This window comes from Ambystoma mexicanum, chromosome 12 (genome assembly GCF_040938575.1).
Source record: "Ambystoma mexicanum isolate Mex_15411 chromosome 12, UKY_AmexF1_1, whole genome shotgun sequence".
Taxonomy (NCBI): Eukaryota; Metazoa; Chordata; class Amphibia; order Caudata; family Ambystomatidae; genus Ambystoma; species Ambystoma mexicanum.
In genome coordinates this window covers 642021272-642044186 of record NC_090936.1, presented here as the reverse complement: position 1 = coordinate 642044186, position 22915 = coordinate 642021272, and the positions used below count along the sequence as shown (strand labels likewise).

At 44.1% G+C, this 22915-nt stretch overlaps 1 protein-coding gene across 4 annotated transcripts in view; it reads right to left on the bottom strand.

Moving 5' to 3' along the window:
* Window positions 1–22915, bottom strand: part of KMT2E (lysine methyltransferase 2E (inactive)) — a 3564841-nt gene that overhangs the window by 3506473 nt on the left and 35453 nt on the right. For all 4 annotated transcript variants that reach the window (XM_069629119.1, XM_069629120.1, XM_069629118.1 and 1 more), the window contains exon 2: window positions 13656–13826. The gene's annotated coding sequence lies outside the window, so the exon portion shown is untranslated. The remainder of the gene's footprint in view (window positions 1–13655; window positions 13827–22915) is intronic.

The following is a 22915-nucleotide window of genomic DNA, read 5'->3' as shown; positions in this document are numbered from 1 at the left end:
CTGAGAGTATGAAGACCCACTATGACCTGAAGACTTCCAGGAAGGAATATCAGGTGGGGGACCAGGTCTATCTATACAATTTCCAAAGGAACCAGGCCAAACAGCGAACATTTTTGCCTACATGGAATGGACCTTGGAGATTATAGACAAAATCTCCCCTGTGGCCTACAAGATCCGCATCCCCAAAGGCGGTTTGGCAGAGCGGGAAGACAAGTGGGTCCACATTAACCAGTTGAAGTGTTGCCATCACAGGCACACTCTGCAACAACTGGAGGAATCCTCTGGAATCCTAGAGGGTACTGTCTCAGATTAATTCAGTTCTAACTTAAAATATCCTACTTATCGCCTATCAAATTCTGAGTTTCTCAATGTGGGTGTTTTCATTTTTGAATGCAAAAAGAAATGTGCATGTTCATATGTTTTGACTATAAATGTATATGCCACCCCACTATATCAATGGTGGGGGAAAAATGTCTATGAATAGGTATTGCCGCTCTTCCTTTGTCATCCTAGGAGAAAGAAAACCTCGAGACTGGCCAAGGAGGACGATCCGGAGACCGGGAGCAGAGACGCGAGGGGCCCGGGGTACCGCCCAATATTCCCATCAGGACCGGCGAGGAGAACCGATCGATCCGACCGGATGGAGGAAAAGATGCTGAACTGTGCCATCTATTGGAAGAAGATGAGGAAAAATCCCAGGTCTTGCGAGTCCCATCAGTGAAACAGAATGGCCATCACAAGAGGGGGGCTTGTAGGATGTTTTTACCCATGCATCCGAGCCCTACCTCAAAAACTGTACAGTACTGACATGGAAAACATCATGATGGCCAGAGCTTCCCAGAAAATGCACAGGGAAATGCATGAAGAATAGGCTGCCACCCATTTTTGCCGATGTTATGGGCACAGAAGGGCACTGCCACACAGTAGTCTGAAACCATTGGGAATGGCAATGCTGATTGCCAAAAGCAACCTAGAATTGTGGGGAATTCATTTTCTTAAATTTCAAAAATGGGTGCAGTACCAGTACTCACCACTATCAGAAAGCCGGCGTTTTAAAACCACCAGATTTTTTTGTTTTGTTTAAAACTGAATAAATGAACCCAAACCATGCCAAAGAAAGACTTACTGAGAACCTGTGCAAATATGTCTTTTGGGTCAAAATATAGATTGTGTGTAATTTGACAGGGGTGGGTTCTCTGTACCATAAACAGACCTCATCATGATGACACTTCATTTCATTCCCCCAATCAAGGGGAAGAGAATGAAGTGGCCAATGACAAGTGGAGAGGGGTAGAGCCTAGTGATGCTGCACACACACCCATTTTCAAAACACATAAAAGCAGACAGTCAGGACAGATAGGGACCTTCAAATCCATTTGCTGCGGGACGCTCTGCCGGGAAAATCCATACTTTACCTCCATCAACCTTCAGAGAGCCAACATAGAGACTTCAATCTATCCACATCCAGAGACCCAGACTTCAAATCTATCAATATCCAGAACAAGAGGCAGAGCAGAGCTGACCCAGACCGCTGTTAGCAGAACCAGAGAGCTGACCCAGATCACTGTGAAGTGCCGAGACCAGACCAGAGTCCAGTCTAAAACCTGACCAGATCCGTGGCGAGGCCCATTTATTTCAAAAATATATTGTGAGTACCTAGCCGAACTGTGTAGAACCAATCTCTTAGTTAAAATAATATAATTCAATCTATTTTAATCTAAGTAGAACTGCCTGCTAACTGTCACCTGTCATTTTCTAGTTGCTAGCTGTCACTTGTCTTTTTGAACTTTAAAATTTCAAATCTGAAAAACGACCTTTACCATATCGCTCATATCTCCGTGACCGTTTGTCCTAGAGACTTGCAGTAACTTTCATCTGGAAGCTGAGATCATGGGCTGTCCTAGGACCCCGAAACGATAGTGCTAGTCCTTGTAGTTCCTCTGTAATCTAGAACTGTTAGAAAGTCGTTTGCAACCTGCCAATCATTCCTAGAATATTGCGAAAGTAAGCCTGAACTAATTTAAACCAACTAATCCTCAACCTGAACCTCTAGGGGGAATTAAAAGCATTTTAGCATATTTTTCACTTCATTGCCAGCACATGTAAAAGCATTTTGGGCCTGTGTTTAAAACTCCGATCTGTAGTCTAAGCTTGCTGGGGTGAACTGAATTACATTTGATTGCATTTCTGAGAACTGTGTGCTTTCCTTCCATTTCCTTGCATTGCATAAAGGGGGGAGGGGATTGCCATAGAAAAGTGATTACATTGTTTTGTTGAAAGCATATTGAGTATTTTCTGTACTGCATTTTCATTCCACCTTGCATCCATTTGAAACCATAAAGCATTGTTGCTATCTTATCCATCCTATAACCACTCATCATTGATTATAAAGAAGTGTGCTAGTGCCAGACTATCCATTATTGATTACTGCTCAGATTCAGTGTGATATTCAATTATTAAATTATTATAAAGTGTGATATATATATCTATTGTTTAAATTATCAAATAAACCTTTTAAACTTGCAAAACAGAACTACTTCTTGGCTCAGTGGGGTCAGGGGGATTCCGAGAGAGGGGTGTTATATAGGGGTAGTCATCCAGAACGCATGAACTGGACATAAAGATATATCAATAAGGGTTTCCATTCAGTATCCCAGACTAGGCATTGACTTAGCTGTAGTGTTGAATTGAATCCTCTTACATACTCCCTGTTTTAGATACTTGATATCAAAAACAGACAAACTTTTGCCAAACTATTTGTGTCATCTTGATTATTGATGTATAAATAAAATCTGCATCCCCATCTATCTCCAGGGTACCGCTACTCATTTTAAAGGAATTAGCTTAAGTTCCAATCCAGTTCACTTGGTAGCAGAGATGAGATGGTTAGATAAGATAAACCATCGGCCGTCGACATAAGTAACTTTTGAGTCTCAGCAATATCGCACGACATTTGCCATTTGGCTGACAGGACATAAAGCTCCCCGTAGAAGTGGTTGGAATAGGCAACTCCTTGCAAGGGATGTTTTGACGGGACCCCTACTTTAAGATAGAAACCCCTCCTACATCTACGCGAGGCGGAAAGTGGCTCGAAGAGGTGGTAACGAAGGTGGTGATCCCGAGGGTCTGAAGACGAAAAAAAATGCAAACGGTGAGTGAATAGACCAAAGAGTGTGGCAAAGGGATGCATGCATAGTAAATATCGGAGAGTAATGGAGGGAGGTGGGATAAAATATAACGAAAGAGTAAGAGTGTTTTCATATATATATATATATATATATATATATATATATATATATCTTACTTAAGAGATACGACAGATTTTCTATCAAGAATAGAAGACATTCCCTGGGAGAAAGGATACTTACTTGCAAGCATGGATGTGGTTTCGTTGTATACATCTATTGGCCATGAATATGGGAAACAGGCGTGTCAACACTTTCTACAGAAAGTTGTTTTAAACAACTACAAGGAACCGCTATGGGCACCACATTTGCACCATCCTATGCAAATCTTACTATGGGCGCATGAGAAGAACGAGAGGTCTGGACAGATATGAACCATGAACACACAGACAATATTCTCTGGCTGAGATACATAGATGATCTCTTCATAATATGGAAGGGAACCGAACAAGGATGGAGAGAGTTCGTCAACCGACTCAAACTCAACGATAACAATCTCCGATTTACAGAAACACACAGTCGCACTTTGATTACTTTCCTTGACGTGAACGTGAAGATAGTAAATAATAAGATAATCAGCGAACTACATAGAAAAATCACAGGGACAAATGCCCCCCTCCATGCACACAGTGGACATCCGGAAAACTTGATATGGAGTGTCCCTTACGGAGAGTTTATCCGGTTGCGAAGAAACAGCAGTACCTTGAAATCCTATGATACGGAGAGTAGAATAACTGCTCAAGGGTTTGCTAGACAAAAATACCCTAAGAGAGTGATTGAAAGGGAATATCTCAAAGCGAGAGCTAAGGAACGTTCTAGTCTCATAGCAGGAACCGAAGATAACGAGAGGAAGAATACAGAGAAAGACAGCACCCGACTAATTTTAACCTTTGACACTCAGGCACCTAAGATTTGACGGATTTTAACTAATCACTGGAGAATCCTCATTGGGATCAGGATCTTAATATAAACCTCCGAAATAGCCCACAGATAACCTTCAGAAGAAATCGATCTATAAAAGACGTCTTGGTGCAAAGTTACACGACCCAAGAAGAGGAGAGCAACAGGGCAAATTGGTTATCCACTAACAAAAAAGAGGGCTTTTTCAAATGCACCCATTGCAACATTTGCAAATACGCCAAATCTCGGAGCTCCTTCAATCACCCCATTACCGGTCAAACTGTTTGCATATCGGGTAAAATTGCCTGTGAAACGGAATACGTTGTCTATGTGCTGACCTGCGCATGTAACAAGTGGCACGTAGGGAGCACCAAATGCAAATTAAAGACACGTATCCAACAACACGTACGGGCCATTGTAAATGACGACACCAACTACCCAATGGCCAAACATTTTGCGGAATTTCATGAGAAAAACATGGCTAGCTTCGGGTTCTTTGGTGTGCATAAAATTGAGATAGGACCCAGAGGAGGCGATAAAGAAAAAATCCTGAGACAGAGAGAGACCTGCTACATATTGGACTTTGAGAGCAAAACTTCAAATGGACACAACATAGACGAGGAATTGTATACATTTTTGGGCCAGTGATCAATTGTCAAGTAGGAAATCCAGCTGTGTCCATTTCCCCCCATTGTTGTTGTCTGTTCTCTCTTTCCTCTTTTCTCTTTCTGCCTTTGCACTTTTCCTTGCTCCCCTGCTTCTTTGCCTCCAGAAAGTTTCTGAGTGTGCCAACAACAAGATAAAGGATTTTATGTGATTTTGTTAATGCTGTGTCCAGAAATACTGTAGGATTCTCATATTTCATCTGTTCCATTATGTAATACAATGGATGAGGAGTACAGTAATTTGCCGGCCCCTCCTGTCTTTTAATAACATTCTTTTTATTAGTTTTATTTCGTATTCAATACGATTTTATTTCACTAGGTGGTTGTCTTTTTACTAACTATTTTACACATATGTGATATTTGACTGTGCCTTTTTAAACCAGAGTTTGATTTAGAACTAGTATTACAGAGCCTGAACGAACAATTGCCGAGTCCTAATACGAATAAGATGACATGGTAGGCTTCCAGACCTAATCGGACAAGCTTTAGATCGGTATTTGGTGCACTTTTGCAGTTCATACGAATAAAGACATTTGCACTATGCACTTTATAGTGATTGTTGCATTTCATTGTGACACCCTAACGATAAAATCTGATATATAATTATCTGGTCAAAGAAGGATCTTACTTAAATTGTCATTTTTGAAATATTGTGTTATTTAAATCCTAATAAGGTATTCGGCATAGAGGGGCTCCGCTGAGATACGCTTACCCTTCGTGACAGACCGCGGTGGACCGACATTGGATCTTATTTAATTCGTTTTATCCAGACTACATACCCAAAAGAATGGCAGTTGACAGGGACCACACAGTCAGATCATGGCGAAGTGGCATGCATCAGCATGCCATTAGTGTGGCTCCAACAATACTAAGATGTCCGCCATGGGCCAGCTCCGAATGGGCCGCGTTTCAAAACGGAGTCCCTCCACTATGTCGGCACAAATGGTTGCCGTCGGCTCTGCATAACATTTTAAAACTCTATGCTTTACTGGGAACGCATTGTTGTGATCAAGCGGCGAGGCAAGCTGCGAAACGCGTTAACGTTCCTAACGCACATGGAGATTTTTGCACTTTGGGAGAGCCTCACTGTAATGGCTTTTTAACCTTTTTTTGCCGCATTGCAAGGCATGAATAAAGAATATATTGTATTTCAACTCTGATGTTCGGACTATACTAATTTCGAAAGAATGAAGAGTGCTACTCACCCTGCCTGACGTTTCTCAGTGCTTTGAAGAATATATATATATATATATATATATATATATAGGAAATAAGATATTGGGCCTCATTACGACTGTGGGGGTAAGGCAACAACGGCGCTGGTAGTGCTACAGGGGCCGTTGTTACCATGCCGCCACATTACAAGTTATGCTTGCGGGTTCCGCTCTACACGCCTGGTCCTGCAGAGCGGCACCCGCGAGCATAACTGGATGGTAGCAACGGTACCGTTATGAACGGTACTGCTGCTACCATCCTCCCCATTCCCATTGAGCCCTTCCTATGCAAGGGGAATTACCAGGCCCGCCGAGGTCGGAATGGCCTGGTAAATCCCCTTTCGCGGGACCCGGACCAGAGTTTGGGGGTAGCCATGCCGGTATAAACGGCATGGCTGCCTCCAGCCTCGTAATGAGGCCCTTTGACTTGCGTGTGGCCGAACAATAAATGAGTAAGAATAGTCGTGAGTGTGGCTGCGACAAGAGGATACGCCCTGTTCCTAGACTTTAAAGAGTGCTAGCAGAAGCTTAAATTCAGATCCGCTTAGAGGGACATATAGAAGACGGGACTAGTTAAAGACAGTCTTAATGGAATTAGCTTAAGTTCCAATCGGAGCAGATTTAGAGGGTAAGACGAGTCTTAATAAAAGATTCTGAGTAGTACATGTGGCCTGCAAGTTTGTCTGTTTTATGTGATTGAAAGGGGTGTGATGACATCAGAGTTGAAAAAAAAAATGTTATATAAAAGGAGAAGCGTGAAGTTGAGACGCGAAAATGAATTGTTTTATAATTGAACTTTGATGGTTGTTATTTTAGCAAGATTAAAGTAAAGAATTGTGTTGTGACGGGATTGGACCTTGCGACGATTGGTGCTCGCTCATAAGTGTATTTTGATTAAGATGTAAATTGGAAACTGTCAATAAAACATAAGCAAGTGGTAGCAAAGAGAAAAGTGAAGGTTAGAAATGAAAGAGGCTACTCCATTAGTGCATCTCTGCAAACAGCTACCGAAACATGCGCTTAAGCTTAAACAATACAGTGCAAAGTGGGTTAGGGGACCGCAGACAAAATGTTTATGCCATGGCCACAAGGCGGATCATTATCGAGAGCAGTTCTGCAGCATATGATGACATATTTGCATGCTGCATACACAGGAAAAAAGTTAGAAAAGCGCCTAGCAAGTCTAGAGCTTTGGAAAATGCACGAACACGAAAAGGAGGAGGAGCCTCCTTTAGATTGGATACCGAACATATGCAAAGAGGGGGGTGAAGAGCCTTCTGCTCCGCCCGCCCCGTCTGAAATAAAAGTCGAAACTAAGAATGACGAAGGGTTATACCCATTAAGGGAACCTAACGCAGCAACGGGATATAGCAATCCGTCATATGAGTCACCTACGCAAAGTAGTGACGAGGGCCCAGAGAAAGATATATAGAAAGATATAACCTCCAAAGTTCTGAGGGACAAGAAGAGACGTGATAAGGAGAGAAGTGATCGAGCAAGTACATCTCTAGAGATAAGGAGAGAGATAAAGAGATGGAAGGGAGACAAGGATAAAACTGATGAGATGGCACTCTTACAGAACAAATGGATGGGAGGTCAGATTTTACTTAAACTTGATGGTAAAGGCATCGAGGATGTAAGACAAAGGGGAGATGAAGATGAACAAGACAGAAAAGTCAAAGAAAGGGAGGAACGATTAAAAGATGAAGTAGCGAAAAGTAAAGATAGACAGACGAGAACAGTTATATCAAGATGAGCAAGCTAAAAACAGGAGAGAGCAGAAGAGCAAAGAAAACATGACAACAGAAAAAGAATAGGAAAGCATAAGAGAGAAAAGAATACAGAGATGAAGGGATGAGGAGATACGAAGGGTATGTGAACGAAGGGATATGAAAAAGAAAGAGGAAGACAGTAAGAGAGCAAGCGAGAAATCGCAGAGAAGTCGATGACGACATGGAAAGCAAAAGAAGACAGCGAGCACGCAATCAAGTTTTTGGAAAGGGAAGTAAAAAATCCCAATCCACAGGTAGCATGGGAAGACAGAGGAATTTTTTCCCGAATCCAAGTCATTACAAGGCACGTCTAGAGTAAATCTAGCAGACGAGTTTCACTCGCAAAGTATTGGGGAAACGATTGACAGAGTATACCACGAAAATGCAAGCCCAGAAGAATTACACGGGAAGAGAAAACAATTAGCGTTTCGAAAGCACTCGGTTGTATGTCACGGAGGAAACCTCCTGTGGTGTGAGACACAAGGAGCTGTCTTTAGACAGACTAACATTAAATAGAGATGATGATGAGAGAAGTTGCATGAGTTGGGCACAAGTAGTATCAGACGAAGAAAGGGAAACATTCCAGAGGGAAGAGAGAAGTGATATATGTGATCCAGAGGGATATTCGCCTTTGGATAAAGGAGTAAGATGGTCAGATTTAAAAATACCTGTGTCTAAGGCAACAGAGCCACTGACACAGTCAGACCGACATAAGCGGCAACCCCACGGTCAGAGGGGGGGGGGGGGGAGTTCCTGCCTTATGGAAGTAGGTTAAGATCATTGCCAGGTAGACTGCGATGTGGGAATATTACCCCAGCGGTAGACAGACAAATGATGAGAAATGAGAATGAGTTTGGAGCGTCACAGTTCCCCTTGTTACAAAAGGGAGGGGCCAGGCCGCAGTATATACCGTGGCCCCAGATGGACAGAGATAATTTAAAATGTAAACTCCTGAGTTTAACTTCCGGCGCGGGAAAATGGATACATGAGTTAGAAAAAATGACGAGAGGGAATACAATAGCTAAAGGGGATATTAAAAGGTATTCTAATCGCCATACTTGGTGAGAGAGCTGATGACGTATGGACACAGGCAGGTTACCCTGGTGTGACTATAGTCAACACCGTACAAGATGGGGCGCCATTTAACAATTGTAGAGCAGCGATTTGGAAAGCGCTTCAAGTGTTATATCCAGACACATCCAATATGGGAGCTTTTATGCCAAGAAAGATGAAAGAGGGAGAGGATTGTTGCTTTACATTCAAAGTTTTCAAGACGCTTTGACGCTTGAAACTTGTGAGGCTTGGGGGAAGTCTATACCTGTATTTTACCATATATTATTCCAAGGGCTGCCAGAGCACGTGCAGCAGCAGCTCAAGAAATTAGTGGGGATTGAAGCTAAACCGTGGTCAGAAATCCAGTTGACCATTGCACATTACTGCAGACTCCTGCAAGAAAAGAATCGCAAAAAGGCTGATACACAAAAAGGCGAGGAAGCAAAATGAATTCCGAAAAAAACTGTCCAAGTACGTCATTGAAGGGGCAATGTTAACTAGCGTAGGCGGATCAAATTTGCAGCAGACTGTAAACAGGGCACATGGCTGGAATGTGTAGAAGCCAAGGGATTGTGCAGAATTATCAGTTTTCGAGACAGGGAATGCCAAGTCCACCTACATATTCGCAGCAGAGCAGAAATGGATTTGCGCAAGATCAAACAGTGCAGCAGCAAGCGCTGAGAGTGCAACAAGGCTTGCAATCACAGCAAGTGACAGGTAATCAACCGCAAGGACAATTGCAGCAATCTCCTATGCAACTTCAGCAGAACACAAACACAGAATCGCCAATGGCGCGTAGAATAGGAGGTGTCACTGTTGATGGAGGAAATCCATTCACGAGTGATGGCATGAGACGGTACCCGAAATAGGACAGCTCACTGGGAGACCTGATGTGTTCAGTCCCATCTGTAATGCCGAATCCTCATGAGGAACCGAGGATAGACGTAAATATAGGCGGCAAAGCCTTTTCTTTCTTAGTGGACAGGGGTGCAACATGCTCGTGTATACGTGAGGGACATTTTTTTATGTCTGGCAATGTGATGAATACTTAGGGCTTTACAGGATCGATGAGTTTAGTTCCTTTTACACAAGAATTACCAGTCTCCATAGAAGAATACGATATGAAAGTGTCACTGCTTTATTCGAGGCAAACACCTGTCAAACACCTGCCAGGCATGGCGCTTTAGGATGGTGCCTTCTGCTATAATGCATCTGGCGTTATCTGCAGCGTCTAAGTTGTTCTTAAGCAGATTACTTGCAGTAGCTCTGCCTTAGGCGGCTACAAGCGTAAGTTTTGATTTAAGGGGTTCTGGCGCGGATTCCACCAGGGTTGTAACCTTGTCCCATTTTGTACAATCGTAACTTGCTAACAGTCGAATTGTTAGCAATTCTGGCTTGATAGGCTGCAGAAGCTATCTTCCTCCCATTGTGTAGAGCTTTTTGCTCTTTGTCCAGGGGAGCTTTGGAAGAGGCCAATGGAGTGCCTGCTCTCTTTCGGGTGGTAGTGAATACCAGTGAATCCAGCTTGAACTGCCCCCTAATGTATAGGGGGTCAGAGGGTGCCGGCCGGAAAAGCTTTTCTATTCTCGGGTTCACTGCCCTAGTTTGGTTGGGCAACTCTACGGAGGGTTGAATCCTTCTTTGCACAGATTTTAGCATGGGTATAAACTGTGTGCCCACCTTCTTGTCCCCCAGGATGTTTTCTATGAAATCCTTGCCCTGTTGGGTTTCTTGATTGTCAATGCCAAAATGTTCAGCAGCCTTGAGTAGGATATTGTTAAAAGGGCTAGTTTTCCACTGGGGAATCAGGTAAGGGAGGGTCTTGTGGGACTGGAGAGTCCATAGCAAAGACCACTGATTCGTTGTCACCGTCATCATTATAGTCCTGATCTCCATTCTCATCCCCAACTCATCCTCATTATAATATGTATCATGGTCTAGATACTCTTCCTCCTCTGCTTGTAGGTCATAAAGACCAGTGAAGATGCGTGTCCTTTTCATGGATGGTGCATCATATGTTTCAGCAGGGGGGGAAGAGTTCATTTCCCTGACAGTTGGTAAGACGTGTGGGGTTGAGAAGTTACAGGCATGGCCTTGGAACTGGATGCCTGAGTGGTAGGAGGTGTATCCATTAAACTTTGAAAGCTGGGGGTGTTTGTCGAAGAAGTTCGCAAAGAAAGCCATCCTGCTCATAACTCCGTCTATGTATTTGGCTGACCAGTTGACAGAGGTTGGGATGATCCCACTGGAAGAGAGGGCAGGAGTGGAGGGCGCAGGTAAGCTACAATCTCCCTCCTCTTCTTCTATAAGGATTTGATCTTGAGAAAGGTCCTCTGCTGGGATCTCATCAGGCTCTTGTGGCTGTTTACTAATAGGTTTGTCTTTACTCTTGACCTGAAGGCTCTTATCCTTCTGGGAAGAATCCCTATCTTTATGTTTATCCTTGTGATTAGGGCTCTTTGAAGATTACTTTTTAGAGGTAGAACTCTTAGTTAAACCCTTGGGGACGTGTTTTTCTATTAACTGTGACAGTTTTGAGTTTTTAGGCGTCTTCTCAGGAGTGGGTCGAGTGTCGGCACTGGGAAGGGCTTTACCGGCGTCTTTCGACTTTCATTCAGTAGAAAGGGTCTTATGTTCGGCGTCCTTGGTTTTATGGGGTCTGTCATGCGACAGCCATGGCTCAGAGTGTCCAGAGGACAGCGAATCTGTAGATTTGCCCCTAGACGCCGACTCTCGGCTTGTGTGAGACACATCACCGTGGGTTCAGTCTTTGGTGTGGGAAAGTGTAGTGCTTTTGCCGCCGGGTGTCGTCCCCACAACAGAGCAGCCGGCCTGACTACTAGGGTCGGGGGCAAGCACTAGGGAACAAAGTAACAGAGTTCTCTGCATGTTTGGGGTAGGCAGCAGGGCGACCAGGGAAGGGGTGGAAATCTACATTTTGTAATAACCGCCCCCCAATCTCCCTACTGTAGGGCCTAGGCCCGGTGGGCCTTCCAAAGCCGATCGCAATCCGTCGAAGATCTTCGTCCGGCTGTCTGTCCTCTCCTCGTCGAGTTCTTCACTGTGTCGAGACACGGCGGTCGAGAAAGACAGAAAGAGTAACTATTAATATCACTTAATAAAGTCAATGGCGTATGCCGAAATTGCACTCTGCGATAAGCGACCGCTCAGGATGGAGGAAAAAACAATCTGAGGGACCTCGACGCGTGAGGGATCATGGGTACAGTGGACGTCACACTACGGATAGTATTACTGGCACGCCCTGTCGACATCCCTTTTCGAATTTCAAAAACAACAACTGTAATACTCCACAGCTTCCACTAGATGTCGGCCTATGTATAACATGTGATCTAAGCAGATTACACAAGCCTCAGAAATATATATTATATATAAAAAAGGGAAATGTGTGGATGTGTGTGTGCGTGCGTGTGTGTGTATGCATGTTCGAAATGTTTATCATACTTCCCAACCTGCTATACATTTTTTGGATTTCCTTATTTATTTCTTTAAGCAATCTGCAATGCTTACCCCTGCTATATGGCTCTTCGCGCCATAGTTCTACGTTCATTGTTCCTAAAGTTCAGGAGTTCATGAAAACCTCAGCAATTAATTTTTCCTGAACTTTCCACACTATCAACATTCTAGCTAACATTAGCAGCACTCACTTTTGAAGTCATGCGGATGACACAATACGGTGCTTTTGTAGTCATGGGGGTGACAAGAAACAGTGCATGTCTCGTCAATAGTGACCACAATGACGTTGTCCATCACAACGTGCCAAATCGCTCATGTTAAATTGCAGAAACTTAATTTCCCATGGAAGTTGATGAATGTATGCCATCTCAACAGTACGAAGCTTACATGCTTCAGCCATACAAGTATGGGCACAGCACTTCAAGCGTACACAATCTTCAGCCCTACACGTACGGCACTTATGTTGAGGTCGCTGCTACCTTGGCTGTAGATCGGAACACCAATAATGTTGCTACTCAATCTCAACGCTCCAGCTCAAAGTACCTGGAACTGATTCATGGGATTCATGCTTTTCTCATGGTCAGCTTTATGAGGCTTAATCCAGAGTTGGAAACCAAGACAGTTTGTTCACACTAGCTCCTACAGGAAAGACTAGCAATATTGTCTACAAAGAAGCATTGGTTTAGATTATTAAATAATCTTCAAACTAGGACTGAAGTAGGAATTACTGTGCGAAGCACAGGTACACCTGCGAGTATGATAGAATTAGAAATGGGGGGTTGAGTCAAAGGTGCAGCCTTGTAGATCAACACAAACAGAATTGCAATGAAGGCTTTTGTTTGTGCTTCAGAACTATCAAACATGGTTTTACACATGAAACTAACCTAACAAAAATCAAATGACACTTTACTGGACAATCTGAAGAGATGGCACTTTAAAATCCTTTTGGCCAAAAGAATACAATTGGATATTCTATATGTTATGTACTATATTTAGATTTTAAACGATACTTAGTATAAAGAACCAACATTTCTCACATTCAATCACAGCAATTGGTGCATTACAGTAATAAACCAGTCTTAACTAGATTTTCTACCACGTTCCTGCATTGCTGTGTATATTATTCTATGTACAATATGAATCTGTACCTGCATTACATTATTTAGCAACCAGGTTTTCTGAGGCGGTATATTCGAAACATTATGGCTTTCTGCATTAATCATTGGTACAACTGAATATTCTAATAGGCTTTATGTGCTTGTTAAGCAAAAAACACAATGACCTTCTCACGCTCATTTCATATGAAATGTTGTCCTGAATAAAGGATTGGAACTCAATTAAGAACACAGAGGAACAATGTTCCCTGTAGCCTAAAATCAAGAAAGGACTTACCAGGTGGTCACCAGAATAACTGAAATGGGGTGCTTTTCTTGACCCAAAGGTGTTACCTTAGGGAAACACAAACAACCAAAAAGGTCCTCTTTAGTGAATTAGGAGATAGTATGGAGATACTGCATGAAAGGAGGAACACACCAATCAGCTTGCAGAGACTGCACACAGAACCTTAAAGAAAAGAAGATGGGAAAATCTTTAGAAACTCTTAACATGCTTAACTTGAATACAGCAAAGTGCATTCTAATAAAGGATTGGAATCTTCAAAAGTAGGACTGGAAAATCTTGTTAAAAAAAAAAATCTCATAAGGTCAGGCCATGCAAGTTTGGCAATCAGATTGAGAAAATGTGTAACGTGTATTGAATCATGATCACACAAAACAGAGAAGATCAGGAGATACATTTATATTACTGGCATTTCAGATGCAAGCTAAGAAGGTGCTATAACAATCTTTGGATCACACAATTCCACCACCTTGTTAAACAGCTTACCAGCACTATACCATCTTTAGGCCCAGATCCTCAGTGAAAATGTAATGTTTGCAAAACCATTAAGACTAGATCCGTTTGACATTGTGTTAAAAAAAAAAAAAAAGGTGGTCTGCAGAACCACACTAGGAAGCACAAAATCTTAACAGACAACCTCCAACCCACCCCACGACAATCTTTAAAGGTATAGTTCTCCTTTCGTCACAACATTTTGAAAAGAATACGTCTGTAGTTGGCTAGACTGGTTGTTGTGCTTTTAAAAGATGTAGAGCATCAAAGTTGTCAATATCTCCTGTGACCGGATAAATAAATGTTTTTCTTCAGAATACATTTAGAACCAAAGGCAATTGGGGCTATGAGTGTGTCTGCCACTCTACCTTGCTCTCTCTTTAGCTTTTCTGAAGCCCTGAACGGTAGAAGCCATGTGGACAAACAATCGGCCAAAATGTGCCAACAAATTGGGGGAATTTTTCGTTTTATGTTAAGATGTAAGGGCCAACCCTTAGAAGTAATTACTAAGATATATGGTGCCCAAACATTGGCCGTCACCCTGTATGGTGCCCCCATATGGGGCTTCACAAGAATTGCGGACATCCAAGTAAAGAAAAATAAATTTTTCAGACAGCTATTGGGGCTCCCGAACTCTGCAGCGTGCATCTCGATTCATAGAGAACTGGGGATGGAGTTCTGGGAGGATCTCTGGGCGTTGGCTCCAATCTTATTTTGGATCCGATTGTGGGCCAATGAATTTGCATCCCCGTGCCACTTTATTATTTGAACCATGGTGGGCAAAGTGGGCTGGCAAAAAATTCCTTTTGCTTGCATATATATATCCAATGCTCTCGGGGAGGCCAACCTTAGCGATCATTTCCCACAAGTCTCACTCATAATTAAGAGTGAGGCATCTAGTTATAAAACTGTGGTCCGAGAGGCCAAAGTAAGGAAAAGAACACTTCGGGAACACGGCAACAAATGTGATGAATATCAAACTATGATTAGTAGGCCCTCGGGGATCCAACCCTATTTAATATGGAGCCCTTATAAAAAGGATAGGTGGCTTATCACAAGGGCACATTTTGACTCCCTTCCCCTGCAAGCATCTTCAGCTAGGTGGAAGGGAACCAAAGACGTGGCCCGCTGTCCGGTTTGTGGAGAACAGCTGGAAGATCTAGCTCATTTTATGTTCTTTTGCCCGGGTTACGCAGGCATCTGAAGGGCAACTTTGCTACCCGCCCTAAGGAAAACCAAGATACGCCATTATAAAGCTGCACTTATTTACTTAGTGCTGACTGCGTTTTTACAGCATGGGCATTGCTTATATTCCTAAAAAGAGCATTGTACTTTAGGAAACATTTGCTCAGGCTCCAGGAGGATGAATGCAAACTATGAACCATCGCATACCTCGCATATTGACTTTTATTCTGCCCCTGTTCAAATTGGATCCCACGATGTAATGAATGTGAACTTGCTATTGTTCAATTTATCTGTATGTCTCATTTTTACCCCAAGCACTAGTTTTTAGGAATTGTGAATTTTTTATGGATTGTATGTACTTGTGTATCAATTGCTCGTTGGAAGATTTTTTTTTTTAAATTCGAATAAACATGTCTGACTGACTGAGCTATTATTCTGCTTCTTAATCCCAATGCTCCCCTGCTCGCTCCTGATCTTACTTCACCTCACTCCTCGCTCTACTTGTCTCCTCCTTCCAAATCTTCCCCCTTCTCTCCTCACTTAATCCTCTTCTCACTCTCTCATCTTCACTCGCAAGCACAGAGACATACAAAACTGGCACCACTTTCTGAATTCCAACCTCACCTTCACTCTTTCCAAATACACCAGTTCTCTGCTCCAACTCCTCCATCTGCGGCACACTCCTAGCTGGTCTTTTGGTCATTCTGAACTTGCCCCAACCTCAACGAACACCTCTCACTGAAATAGGACCCTCCTGGGTTTTATGCCCCTCACCCTTTCTGTCTAGAAAGTTTCCTAATCTTCCATTGAACACTCGGGTCTGCTGTCCCCTGCCCAAGACTATTCCCATCTCCTTCCCTTGTGGGTTGGAATTTCTCATGGATGTCTTCATAATGGTCTTTATCCATACCAAGTGTTTAGCCTCCATTTTCTTCCAGCCTGCCATGCCGTCTCCAGTATCCAGGATGCCAGACCTGTTGGTCGTTCTTGTGCAGGAGGCAACTTGGTCGGTGGAGAGACCAACAGCGTGTTTAGCTACGAAAACCAGAACCTGGCAGGTCACCAATGTTCTATAAATACCAGCATGCAGTTCTGTGCCTCTCGCAGCTTCAACAAGATGTGATGAATCAAAGGCAGAGGATGGAAAGTGAACGACAACGGTCTGTCTCAGGAAATTTCTAGGGCATCTCTCAGGGAGCCTGGGCCAAGAACCTCCATGGAAGCATATAGCAGATGATTTCTGTTGGTGTGTGTTGCAAACAGTTCTATCTATGCTCAGGGTCCCCCACTCAAAGAAGAGATAGGAGAGAACTGGATTGTTTTTTTCCCACCTGTGGCTTGCAGAAGCCCAACAGCTGATGGAACTAGCTGCTGCTTTTTCCAGACCAGGAATGTGTACCGCATGAAGCCAATTTCCTTCTGTACCACACCCATTCCAATATCTGTACAGATAGGCCTACCAGAAGAAGGGATGTGGTCCCCCCTTGCTTGTTAGCGGATGTGGTGTTCCCTGTCCGAGGGAGACCTGAGATCGAACACCTGCAGATGAGCCAGAGAAGCCCCTAGTCGAGCAGGGAGGAATCAGTTGTCGACATCATCTGAGGAGACTGTTCCAAAAAGGGGGTTCCTTCCGAAAGAATGGTGCAGTCCAACCACCAATTTAAGATCTGGAATCATCTCCAAAGTCACCCGAATCAATTGATAGTCCGGATCCGTCGCCTGAGACCAGTTCTGTTTGAGTGCCATCCTGTACATCTAATTTTTAATCTTGCAGGAGGAAAGGCTAAAATGCAGGATGCCATTAAGCCCAGAAGCCTGTGGAACCATCATACTGACTTGCGAGTGGTATTCATGAAAAGGGAACATCTATGGACTAAATCCCTCATTCCGTCGTCTGTTAGAAAGACCTTGGCCCTCATTGTGTTCTATCGGAAGCCCAAGAAAATCCGATCTCGAGACCATTGAAGACTTCTTCCAGTTTACTGACAGTCCCAATTTGAAAAGAAGGTGAAGTAGAATTTACATTTGAGGGGCTGCTTTCGGAGGGCAGCGACATCTGAGGAGCCAGTCGTCCAAATAAGGATCGATGTGAACTCCTGAAGTCAAAGAAATGCTGCCATCATCTTTGTGAAGACTCTTGGTGCCAAGCTCAGTCCGAAGTGGAGGAACCGGTACTGAAAGAATGATGGTATTTGAGGTGCTGGGGCCATATTGGTATATGAAGGTATGCACCCTGAATATCCATTACACAGAGCCAATCATCTTTTACAAGAGACGAGCGGATCTGTGTTGAGCTGATCTGTGTCAGCTTGATCATTTTAAATCTTTGCTGGGGAATGTGGAGATTGAATTCTGACTAGTCTAAAAATAGTGCACAGACCCACTGTAAACAATGCGCGAGTAGAAGCCCCCGCCCTCTTCCACCAGAAGGACTAGTTATAATGCCCTTTCTGAACCTCCAAATGGAGAGAGGGAGATCCCATCTGTTGTAGAGGACGACGGGAAGGAGGAACTGGTGGGAAAGGAAGGCAGAAACCCAAACTGGTTACCGACAGAACCCAAGAATCCTTCGTGATGATCTGCCAAGAATCCAGATGTAGAGAGATGTGTCCCTCCTACCGGAGTCAGGTGGGACCATTCCAAACCATCATTTGGGATTTTTGTCTGAAGAGGTAGTATTGGTCCCTGAGGTGGAGGATACCGAGTGGGAGAAAAAAAGCTTGACCACTCATTCTCTGCTGCTTGCGTCGAAGGCCACTAGGGGAGCGGTCTGGTTGACATGACTTCCAATCTTGAAACCCCTCCCAATATCCTGCAAAGGATCTGGAATGAAAGTCCATCTTTTGGGGGGTACTCGCTGCTGGAGGCTTTGCGAGGACGGACAGCGATTTTGCTTTGGTTTTTGCCAACTTATCGCTAGAGCTGTGGAAGAGTACTTTACCTTTGAAGGGAAGATACGGAACCTTCTCTTGGACCTACTTTGTAAACTTGATTGAGTGAAGCCACGCTTGGCAGGTGACATTGATGTCTATCATGATGTACCGCCACTTCCAACAGGTCTTGAGCCAGAACTCTGGCGTCTGACAGACTGGTCTTGAAATGGTCAAGCTTGTCTTGGGGGAATAAACTGCTCGAATGCCAAAACTCCTTCCACAGTTTTAGGATGGCCAAAGCCAGAACTGCTTCAGTATTTGCTGGACGGAGTTGGAGGGCCGCATTTGCAAAGATGTTCTTTCCAAACGCGTATGCTCCTTTAACAAGACCTGTGATGCCAAGGAGGGCAATGCCAAAGACTGAGAAAGATAGGTACTTACCAACTGTAACGTTCTTTTGATTGGATGTTCCTCCCACGTTATCTTCATCTTAGATATCCTTACCTTCAGCTTGCTGCTTCGGAAATAAAATGTTCTTCTCCACCAGAGGGCGCCCCTCTCGAGGCCGCAACGTCGATGTCCCTCGGCGGCATCCGTTGAGCACCAATGTCATCCACTGTATAAGAGCATTGGGCGTGCCCGTTGGCTTCAGTTCTTTTTTTTTGTATATTGTAGCCCATGGATTTTAATGAATGGCCTGCCTCTTTTGACCCAAGCCTTAAAAGAATTTAGAGTGTAATTCACATAAACTGTACTGTGGGGTTGGTTGGGAGGGTCGATGAGGAATACGTGGGAGGAACATCCAATCGAAAGAACGTTACCGTTAATAAGTAACTTGTTCTTTGAATGGATTGTGTCCTCCCACGTATTCCTCATCTTAGATAGACTCCCAAAGCAGTTTTGTCTCGGAGGTGGGAGTACAGAATTTTTCTAATCGTGTACAGAGTCCAGAGCGTAACGTTTTATAAAGGTATGCATGGATGACCATGTGGCTGCTGCACAAATATCTTGTACAGGGACATCCCTTTTTAGTGCTGTTGAAGTTGCCATGCCCCTGGTGGAAGGGGCTCTCAGTCCATCAGGTGGTTCTTTTCCAGCCAATCTATAGCATTCTGTTATAGCCAAAATGATCCATCTAGATAATGTTTGTTTAGTTACAGCCAGTCCAGGTTTGTGGCCAGTGTATCCCACAAAAAGTTAATCACACTGACGCACTTTCGCCAATCTTGAAATGTAGAAACTAAGAGCTCTTCTGGGATCTAGTCTATGTAGCCGCTCCTCTTCTTTGCTTGCATGAGGAGAAGGGTAAAAAGTAGGCAAAGTTATTTTCTGTGACAGATGAAAATCTGAAACAAGTTTTGGCAAAAAAGATAGTTTATAGTGTGAGGAGGACCGCTAGAAAGCGCCTGCAACTCACTTACTCTGCGGGCTGATGTCAATGCTACAAGAAGTATTGTTTTCAAAGTAAGGAGCCTTAACGGACAACAGTGTAAAGGCTCAAATGGAATGCATGTGAGGAATTTCATAGCTAAGTTCAAATCCCACACTGGAACTTGAAAAGGTATTGGTGGAAACACATTATTTAGACCTTTTAAGAATTTAATTATTAAAAAAGGTATCTTGAAGTAAGATTCTTCCTCTGAAGAGCATTTGAAAATGGATAGCGCTGCTAAGTATCCCTTTATCGTACCAACCTGGAGCCCCAGATTAGCTAAATGTAATAGGAAAGATAAAATTGTGGGGATATTACATTGAAATGGGTCCACATTCTTTTCTCTGCACCAGTTACTGAACTTGTTCCAACGACACTGATACAGGGATTTGGTTGCTGGCCTTCTGGCCGAAAGCAAAATCTCCATTAGGTCATCTGGAAGGTCCCAATCCTTGTATGTCAACCACTCAGAAGCCATGCGTGAAGGTTGAGTGTGTTGACCTCCGGATGGAGAACATGACCTTCCTCTCGAGAGAAGACCCTCTCTTCTTGGAAGACTTATTGGAGGGCAGATGGACATGTCCAAAAGGTCTGGGTAACACGTTCTCCTGGCCCAATATGGGGCAATTAGGATCATGGTTTTCCTGAACTTTCTCAACCTCCTTATTACTTGAGGGATCACAAGGACTGGAGGGAATGCGTACAGAAATGGAAACTCCCAGTCCACCACAAACGCGTCCCCTAGAGCTCCTCTCGGGGAAATTCCCTTGAGCAATACAGTTCGCACTTCCGGTTGGTACCGGTCGCAAACAGATCCACTTGAGGGCGAAGATCTCTTGAGTGACTTCATGAGCTAGCTCCCACTCGTGGACTGTGCTCTGCCTGCTCAGAGCATCCGCAGCTGTGTTTTGCTCTCCGGCTAGATGAATTGCTGATAGAGAGATCCCTTCTTGTATTGCCCAGAACCAGAGCTGCATCGCCTCTCTGCACAGTGGTAGTGACCCCACTCCTCCTTTTTTGTTGAGATAGTACATGGCCACCGTGTTGTCCGTCATTATCAGGACATTCTTTCCCCATACAGAGGGCAGAAAGGCTTTCAGCGCTAGTCTGATCGCCCTCAGCTCTAAAAGGTTGATGTGTAGTTTGGACTCCGATGGAGACCAGCGATCGCAGATTCTCAACCCACTGGTGTGAGCTCCCCACCCCGTGAGTGAGGTGTCGGTTACTACCGTTATCTCCGGCCATGGTTGCCAAAAGATTCTCCCTTGAGGATATGTTCCCTGCAAGCCCATCATTGTAGATCCTGTGCTACCTTGGCTGGAACCTGCAAAAGATCTGACATTTCCCCTGCAAATTGGGACCATCGAGTCCTGAGAGCCCATTGAAGGGATCTAAATCTCAATCTGGCTTTTGGCACCAGAAAAATGCAGGATGCCATCAGACCGAGCAACCTGAGAAAAATCGAAGGCCGGAAGATACTGTGCATTCTGGAATTTTGTTACCATCTGCAGAATGTGGTGAGCTCTCTCTTCGGGAGGCGAGGCCTTGCCCGAGCAAGTATCCAGGACTGCTCCAATAAACTGGAGTTTTTGTGATGGTATCATGTTTGACTTCTTTAAATTCAGAGAAAACCCTAGTTTGTGAAGGAAGTGACAAGTCTTGAACAGATGATCCTGGGCTTGTTCTGGAGAACGTGCCTGGATCATCCAATCGTCCAGATAGGGGTAGACATGAAACCCCCTTCTCCTGAGACTCGCTGCCACCGCCGCCATCAACTTGGTGAAAACTCTTGGGGCGGAGGTCAACCCGAATGGCAGAACTTGAAACTGATAGTGAGAATTGCCAATTGCAAACCTCAGGTACTTTCTGTGTTTGACATGGATTGGCACATGAAAGTAAGCATCCTGAAGTTCCAATGATACCAACCAATCCTGGAGTTGGAGAGCCTGAAGGATCTGAGAAAGTGTGACCATCTTGAACTTGTCCTTCCTTAGGAATTTGTTCACGTTCCTCAAGTCCAAGATAGGTCTCAGTCCTCCGTCTTTCTTTGGGATGAGGAAATATGGGGAATACCAACCCTTGTTCCTCTCCCCTACAGGTACATGTTCTATTGCACCTTTCTGTAGCAGGGTTAAGACTTCCTACAACAGGAGCGGATCCGAATCCGGATGTTTGACAGAGTTGTATCCCAGCGGGTGATTCTGAGGTTTCTTTAGAAAAGGAAGGCAGTAACCTTGGGATACTGTTTCCAGTGCCCAAGCATCTGGAGTATCACCCCACCATTCTTCTAGATGCTGTGAGATCCTGCCTCCCACTGGGGTCTTGTGGATCAAAACCTTAGAGTGGATTTGCGGCAGCAGCAGCTGAAGGGACAGATGCGGCTGCTGGGGCAGATCTAGCACCTTTTCCTCACACTCGAGGACATTTTCTTTGACCTCTCTGACTGGCCTGTCCTCTTCCTTTTCCAACTGAGGAATAATAACGAAAAGGACGACCCCTCCAGGAAGATGAGCCTGTGTAGGGGCTTTGCTGAGGTGGTCTTATAGCGGCACTGAGAGATTTAGCGGCCGCTTTGGAGGTCTGCAGCTTCTCCAAATTTTCATCCGCTTTGCTGCCAAACAACCTCGAGCCGTCAAAAGGCATATTAAGAAGCCTGGATTGCACATCCCGTGCAAAACCAGATTTTCTTAGCCACGCAAATCTACATAGCACCGTGCTAGTTGCCATGGACCTACTGATACTGTCAGCTGTGTCCAAACCTTCTTGAAGGCATTCTCCCAAACCCTCCTTTACATCCCTTATTATGGCTAGAAAGCCATCACGCTCTTCACCTTCTCGGATGTGTTCAGCTGCCGCTGACATGCAGTCCCACAGGGTATATGTGAACCTTGCCAAGGTACAGGTTACATTAGTAGACTTCAAAGCCATACTCCCTGATGTAAAAATCTTTCTAGACCATGCATCCACCTTTTTATCATCCCTATCTGGAGGTATTGTAGGGTATGCAGCATTTCTTGTGGAAGTGGCTGCTTGTACTACCAGACTTTTTGGAGTTGGGTGTTTGCTAAGGTATTCTGGATCAGAATTGCAGGGTCTATATTTAGATTTAGACACACATTTTTTATTTACTGCCGGGATGGCTTCAGGGTGTTCCCATGAAGAATTAACCCTTCTTTGCAAGGCAATATGAAATGGAAGAATGGGGTCTTGATGAGGTGTTCCTGATAGAATATCAGTCATGTCATCATCCTGACAGACTGGTGAATTTCTAC